Here is a 7,811-nt window from a genome sequence, read left to right as displayed (position 1 = left end):
ATTACCATCATGTCTATTTACTAGCTGGCCAAACGGGACTGTTTCAGAACATGGGTTTTCCTCAGTTATGTTTTGACTCGATATACCAGACCTTCTCCCGAGATGCTAGGGTCTGTCTCTTTTCCCTAGAAGGTGAACTTCCGGACAGTATTAACGGTTTCTTTCTGACCCTGTATTCCGATCCTGTATCACCATCATAGTGCCTGACACACAGCAGACATTAACAAATATGTGCTAATACCTGAATAAATGGGTATAGTGGTTGGTTGCCTACTATCCTCAATATTCAAAGTTGCAACTGTCTACAGTGGGTATTTTAATGGGAAATTGAGAAAGGCACCATATCAGGGTCTGCAAAGTGATAGGTCATTTCAACCTAGAAGTGCTGTATTTAATTATCTCCTCAAAAAAATAGGAAAACCGACTTGGAGTGTGTACTTTAGTTGGAATGGAGGGAGAGGGAAAATGCCCAGAAAACTGCTCTTTTTATGTGTCACAGAGGTTGAAAATGATCTTATTTTAATGACATATTCAGTTTCAAACATTAACAGTGTTGTGTTTTTTTTGTTAATAAATTTGATCTTACAACTTTGTATTTTATGCCATGTTGTAAAGATACAAAACCATAACACCAAATTTGTCCTAACCTCCAACGTACTTTTTATGGAAACAAATTTGGATTAATACCATGGAAAGAGATTTCTTTCTTCCTAGGCTCAGACAGGGTAATTAGTTTTAGTAATAAAATTAAAGGGGAGGGGCTTCCCTGGTGGCGCAGTGGTTGAGAGTCCGCCTGCCGATGCAGGGGACACGGGTTCGTGCCCCGGTCTGGGAAGATCCCACATGCCGCGGAGCGGCTGGGCCCGTGAGCCATGGCCGCTGAGCCTGCGCGTCTGGAGCCTGTGCTCCGCAACGGGAGAGGCCACAACAGTGAGAGGCCTGCGTACCGCAAAAAAAAAAAAAAAAAAAAATGATTGACAAGATCTTTGCTATTGGTACAGCTTTCTGAAAGAAGCTGGCACCAAAGTGGCCAGTGGTTGTCCTCCTGTGAATGGGATCCAGCTTGGACTCTGAGTACACGAGCTCTATCTGCTCTGAGTTTCCCCATTTTATACAAAAGCTTATTAGGCATAAAGCTAGTGATGTCTACTCCATCTCCAACTCCCAGAAGTGCCAAGAATAAAAGCAAATCAGACATTTCAGTGAAAGCATGGACTCTATAGATTTGATGCAGGTTGGAGGTAACAAATCTTCAAATTGTCTTTAGAGACCGATTCAAATAATCATTTTTTTAAAAAGTTTCCTTCCCATGCTGAGGGAAAAAAAATGCAATCCACAGTGGATTGAGGCAGCAGAAATATTATCTGTTAAGTTCTGTTTCCAAGTAGTGCACCCCTAGGGAGAAAGGGAGTCTCTTTCATTCACTCATTCAGTTCACAATTACTAAGGAACGACTAACTATAGAGCCTGGAACTTTTCTAGGGCAGAGACTATAACAAAGAATAAGACAAAACAAGGTCCTTGCCCTCATGAAGGACCTGTCTGGGAGAGACAGACCCGTAAATAGATACCTAGGAGAACTGCACTGTTTTTCTCTGAAGAAAAATGTCAGTTAAGGCCATAGAGCATAATGAGGCTGCTGTTTAGATGGTCCTAAGGGACACCCTCTCTGAAGAGGAGACATTTAAACAGAGACTTGTATCACTGGAGTTGATTCAAGAGCCAGATCCCTGCTTTCCCCTCCTCTTTAAGAAGTTATTTATTAAGACAGTTGATCCACATTCCAGATCTTTCTTTCAGACTATAAAACTCTGGGAGCTACATTTGTTTTCCTTAATTTGGGTGTTTTAAATAGTGTGGTCACCTGCTTACTTATTAACAGAGATCAAATAATAATTATTATCAATCCAGTTATTATTTTCCCTTACAAGTACAATTTTCCCCACTAAATCTGTTTAACTGTACATTCTTTTGGCTAGAAAATGGATTTTCATCAATCTTTTCAAGGATTACTGGTAATTATGCTCGGACCTAAGTAGAAAGATGCAGTGTGATATTCAGGAAATAATGTGGTCACTCGGGTCTGTATTTTACTCTTGGTTCTGCCATTTGCTAGCAGGTCTGTATTTTACTCTCGGTCATGCCATTTGAAGCACAGATTTTCTCATCTGTAAAACTGATAGGATAGCTACCTTGCAAACACGTTGTCATTGTATGTTAATACTGTTCCACCTACTGCACAATCTGAAATTCCTGCAGTTATATTTCTCCATTGGTGACCTGAGTCTCTCTTCCATTTCAGAGGACAATTTGGCATGGCTAGTAAAGGTCTTAATCATTCCACATCAACAAGACATGGAGGAGACTTCATCTTTGCTGGAATAGTTTTTATGTCTCATGTTGCAATGTAAGCTGTGATTCTCAGACTTCCCAGGTGGATTTCTCCAACAGCCCATATTTAATCAAAACTACAAGATGTGTTACACTGAGAAGCTAAGAGATTGGTCAGGGTCACTCAGCTGGTTTATAGTAGAGATGCAACGAGAATCACCTTTTTCCAACTACATTGAATATTTTTCTTGTATCTTAGGATCTACACTTGATCGAAACTCTCAAGGCCAAAAATAGCCTTGGAAAGATGGTATAAATTACTAGATGGATAATTTTTGCTTTAACAGATTTGGTCAGTACCAAAACCTAATTTCTTTTGGAGGAAGGACAATTCTTTCACTTTAGAGAAGCCTAAAAAACACATACTTGTCAATAACCAATGATGGAGAATTCAGCCTTGCTGAAATTAACTTTCTTTTATGATCCACTTTTGAACATGATGTAACAGGTCCAACCTTGGAATGAAAACATAGGGAGTGAAAACATACTCTTGCCTTTTCAATCTGATTTTAGGCACTGATTTTTCTCTTTAGTCTTCAGAAAACCATAAACAGTCTCATAGAAACCCTAATGTTGGGGATGAGGAAAAAGGGAGAACTACATGATTTCTATATTTTAATATTATTGCTTTGACTCATTTTTGATTGAGGAAACTACCTTTTCTCTTGTCAAACAATACAGATCTCTAGAAATACACCTCCCCTGATACACACAGTGGTTGGAGGCCTCCTGTGGGGAACATCTGTGGCTCTAGTTCTGGGCCACTTCTCAGCTCACTGCCAAACTGCCCATCAGGAAACCTGACACTGCACATTCCAACCTGCCTCACCATCATAAAATCATACTTTTTTTTTTTTGCTCTGGGGACCTTTGAAGAAAAGATACCTATTTTTGCTTTGCTTTTCTTATAAAAACATGAATGCTTTGATAAGCATTTTCTCCTGATGTAGCAAAAGACACTTCCATCCATTGATTTTCAGAATGTCCTCACTCTTATTTTTTCATGGTCCTGAGAGAACAAGTGACTGGTCCAGTGTTTCACAGTGAGTTAGAGGTGGAGTTAAGATTGAATCTCGAGGCTCCTTGACAATTATTTTCAATTTTCCCCCAGTGTACTTTATTACTTCTTTACACAACCTCTAGGTTCAAAAGCCCTTTCGACAACTTCTAGGTCACCAACTTATTTCGTTAAGAGTGTCAGAAGTTACAGTTTTCTTCTGGAAATGTATACAGAAATAGCATGAAAAATTCTTATATTTCTCTTGTAATATACCACATTTTTAAAAAAAATTTTCTTTGGAAAGTCACAAAATGCTCTAAATTTATGAAGTGATCACAGTAATGATTTGTTTTTCTTTTCTCTGTCTCCTTGGGTCATAACAATAACTTTTGTAATTTAAAACTATGAAAAATTCACTTGTATATTGTTGGATGTCTCCGGTGCTGTCATTCCCCTGAGATTATCTGCCATGTGGCTTTCTCATGTTGTCCCCTTGCAGACATGCTGACCACTGGTGCGAGGTGTTTCAAAGGCTGATGTTTACTGCTCTTAGCATGCTGATGTACATTCTTAGGGAAGAGAAGGATGAAAATCTTGAAGTTGTATTGTCAGACTCTGAAGTAATCATTATTCTTGGGCAATTGAGAGAGAAACACTGTCATATCGGTTGTGTTTGGATATCATGTCAACCAAACAACTACCTCAAGTTTTGCTTTTCAGTACAGTGCTTTAATGTCATCTATGAACAGCCTGGGTATTCAGTCTTAATCTATTAAGGTGATAGATACTACCAGGTGACACAGCAGAGTACAAGTTGTCCAAGTTGTAGTTTGAGCCTTTATCTAGTATATTAATTATAAATATCAAAAGGCATAATCAAATTGATTTTAGAAGGTAATACAGGGCAGAGGTTAGAGCATAGATTGGATTAGATCTGTATATTGTATTTTTTTTTTAAACCATTTTTATCATCACCCCGCTAAGGACCTCCCCACCTTTTTAAGGACAACTTCATATTTGCTGCTTTTATTTTTTATCTACTCTGCCAGTCTCTGCTTTTTAATTGGTATTATTTATACCATTTATACTTAACTTACTACATCAGGGCTTAAGTCAGCCATTTTAATGTTTGTTTTCTTTTTGTTCCTATGTTTCTTATTCCTCCACTTTTTATTTGTTTGCTTAGTATTTTGTTTTCCTGTGGGTTACTTGAACGTTTTTTAGGATTCTGTTTTGCTTTGTTTGTAGTGCTTTTGAGTACATTGCTTTGTATAGTTTACTTAGTGGTTGATCTTCATATTACAATATACATATTGTTGTATTACAGTCTATTAACATCAGCATTATAGCATGGAAACCTCATTTCCATCTAGATCCTTTTACCATCACCACTATTGAAATATCATCAACTTGAATTTCAGATGGTATTGTGGACTGAATATTTGTGAACCCCTCCCCAACCCCAAGTTCACATGTGAAACCCTAACCCCCATGTGGCTGTGTTTCGAGATAGAGCCTATAAGGAAGTAATTAATATTAAATGAAGCCATAAGGTTAGGGCCCTGATCCAATAGGATGAAGAGGCATGAGAGAGCTTTCTCTCTCTTTTTCTCTCCCCTCTCCCACCCCTCCCCAGCAGGCAAGCACCAAGGAAAGGCCATGTGAGGACATAAAAAGAAGGTGGCTGTCTATAAGCTAGGAAGAGAGTCCTCATCAGAAGTCCTGCCAGAAACTTGATTTCGGACTTTCCAGCTTCCAGAACTGTGAGAAAATAAACTTCTATTGTTTAAGTCACTCAGTCTATGGTATTTTATATGGCAGCCCAAGCTGACTAATGCAGATGGTGTTATAACTTTTGCTTCAGTCCTCAAATAAGATTCAGAAAACTCATCAGGAGAATAATCTATTATGTTTAGTCATATTTTGGTTATTTTCATTTTTTTCCCTTCTTGATGCTCTAAGATTCCTTCACTTATCATTTCCTTTCTGCTTGAAGAATTTCCTTTAGCCTTTCTTTAAGTGTATATCTGTTAAGTAACAAAGTCTCAGAGTTTTCTTTCACATGAGAACATTTTTATTCCCTTCTCACTACTGAAGAATAGCTTTGCAAGATATGGAGTTCGCAGTTAATAGTTCTTTTCTTTCAGGACTAGAAAAATACTGTGCCACTTCTCTTTGTCCTCCGTTGTTTCAGATGAGAAATCTGTAATTCAAATTTGTATTTCTCTAAAGATAATACCTTGTTTCTACCTGGCTGCTTTCAAGATACTGTCTTTGTTTCCAGTGTTTAGAATTGAATTATGCTGTGTCATGTTGTGGATTTCTTTAAGTTTACCCTACTTGAAATTCTATTAGCTTTTTAAATCTGTGTATATATCTATATCTATATGTATATCTATCTATCTATCTATCTACCTATCTATCTATGTCTTCCTCCAAATATGGGAAGTTATCAACCATTATTTCTTCTAATATGGGACTCTAATGATATGAATTTAGATTGTTTGTTATTGACTAGATTAGCTAGATCTGAGTTAAAATTCTGTTTAAGCCACTTAGTAGCTAAATTATCTAGGTAAAATATTTCAGATTGATTGATTGATTTCTATAAAATAAGACATGAGGCCAGTCTGTATTGGACCTCTGTTGCTTTAATCAGCAAACACTGCCACCACCACCACCCCCCGCCCAGTGGGACTTTATGCACATAGGCACACATTGTTTTCTTTGGGGAACTTCTCTTTCCTCATTGTATTTGGTGGGGTTGCCAATCATAATCACCACAACCCTTACCACACTCCACAAAGATTGAATTGTGTTCACCCTAGGAAGTAAACTGAATGAGACATCAGCATTACCATGTTCAGCCCAGTAACTGGACCAATGCCTCATCCATAAGACTAATTATTATTTATTGCATGTGCAAATAATGACTCAAATCCCAATAACATTTTTTTCCCAGAGCAGTGAGGTGACAAAATACTTAAAGATTTGTAGTGCAGGTCAGCAACTGGCTCTGGAATTCACTGCATTAGCAATCTAATTGTTCTGTCTCTTTATTGCTTGCTCCACATTTCTCCCTCTCCCTTTGGCTACATCTATCTTATTCTGCATGTCTTTATCTAGACTATCTCGGTATTTTTCTCCTTAAGTCCCTAAGCTTCTTTATTTCTCCATTCTCTCTCTTATGATCTCTGCTCCCCTGACATTTTTTTTTATTATTTTGTACCTATTTTGATTCCTACTTCTGTATTTTATTCCTTCTTACCTTCCCCATTTTATTTATTTATTATTTATTTATTTATTTTGTAACCAGCTTCCATTCACTTTATTTTTCTCATATAAAACTATGTGGTGGTCACAGCTGGAGCTTGGGTCCTCTGCAAGGAAGCTCTGGTGTGGGTCTTTACAAGATGGTCAGTGAATTCCTGCTCTGGAGACTTGGTGAACAGCATCTGTTTCCAGAGATCAGGGGTGAGAGAGCTGTAGGTCTTGGAAATGGCATCAAAGGTGACCTTGGCAAAGTTGCCCAGGGTGGCAGTGCAGCCCCTGACAGAGGTGTAGCAATCGTCAGTACTGGCCATCAGCAGCAGCTTCTTCGGCACAGGGGCTGAGTTGATGCCAGTGCCCCTGGGGCAGGGATGAGACTCACCAGGCCAGAGCCACAGAGAGCCAGTCATCTTGCAATGAACAGCATTGGGCTTGCCGATCTTGTTACCCCAGTAACCTCGCTGCATGGGGACGATGGAGAGCTTGGCCAGAATCATGGCCCCACAGATGGCAGTGGCTACCTCTCTGGAGCACCTGACACCCAAATGATATCCATTGTAATTCTCAGTGGCGGCAAATGCCTAGAACCTGGTCCCGCTGGCCAGCACGGGTCTGCTTTTGCACAGGCATTATCTTCAAAACCTTGTCCTTGAGGGATGCCCCCAGCAAAAGGTCAATGATCTCAGATTCCTTGATGGGCAGAGAGAAGAGACAGATCTCCTCCAGGGACCTGATCTTCATGTCCTCAACCAAGCGACCCAGCTTGGTGACAGGGAGACTCTCCTTGTCCTTGGCCCCAGCCCCGGGATGACGTAAACTACCTCAGCCTCCTCTCCCGGGGCCCCCTCGGCCTCCGAGCCCTCCAGCAGCACCTGTATCATCTGCCATTTGGTGTTTTTATGGAGAAGAATCTTACTTCCCCACTTTAATCTTTTTGCTTCTTACCCGTCTTTCCAGATCATTTTCTCTATTCAGTATCAGATCACAATGGGACTCTAAGTTACGTGTATTTATTTAGTATTTACTGTTTATTCGGTATTTATTTGCTATCTCTTGGAATAAAGATTTATCTTCCTTTTTCTAACTGAAAGAAAGTCATTTAATGTATTAAAATGAATATATGTAATTTAAAATATTCTATACAATCTAA

At 39.1% G+C, this 7,811-nt stretch overlaps 1 pseudogene; it reads right to left on the bottom strand.

The window, feature by feature from the left end:
* Positions 1 to 6,723: 6,723 nt before the first annotated feature.
* Positions 6,724 to 7,549, bottom strand: LOC101284256 (40S ribosomal protein S2-like; annotated as a pseudogene).
* Positions 7,550 to 7,811: the final 262 nt, after the last annotated feature.

The sequence above is a fragment of the Orcinus orca genome, chromosome 13 (assembly GCF_937001465.1).
Source record: "Orcinus orca chromosome 13, mOrcOrc1.1, whole genome shotgun sequence".
NCBI lineage: Eukaryota > Metazoa > Chordata > Mammalia > Artiodactyla > Delphinidae > Orcinus > Orcinus orca.
The sequence above is the reverse complement of the archived record's forward strand: the minus strand, read 5'-3'. Positions and strand labels throughout refer to the sequence as shown.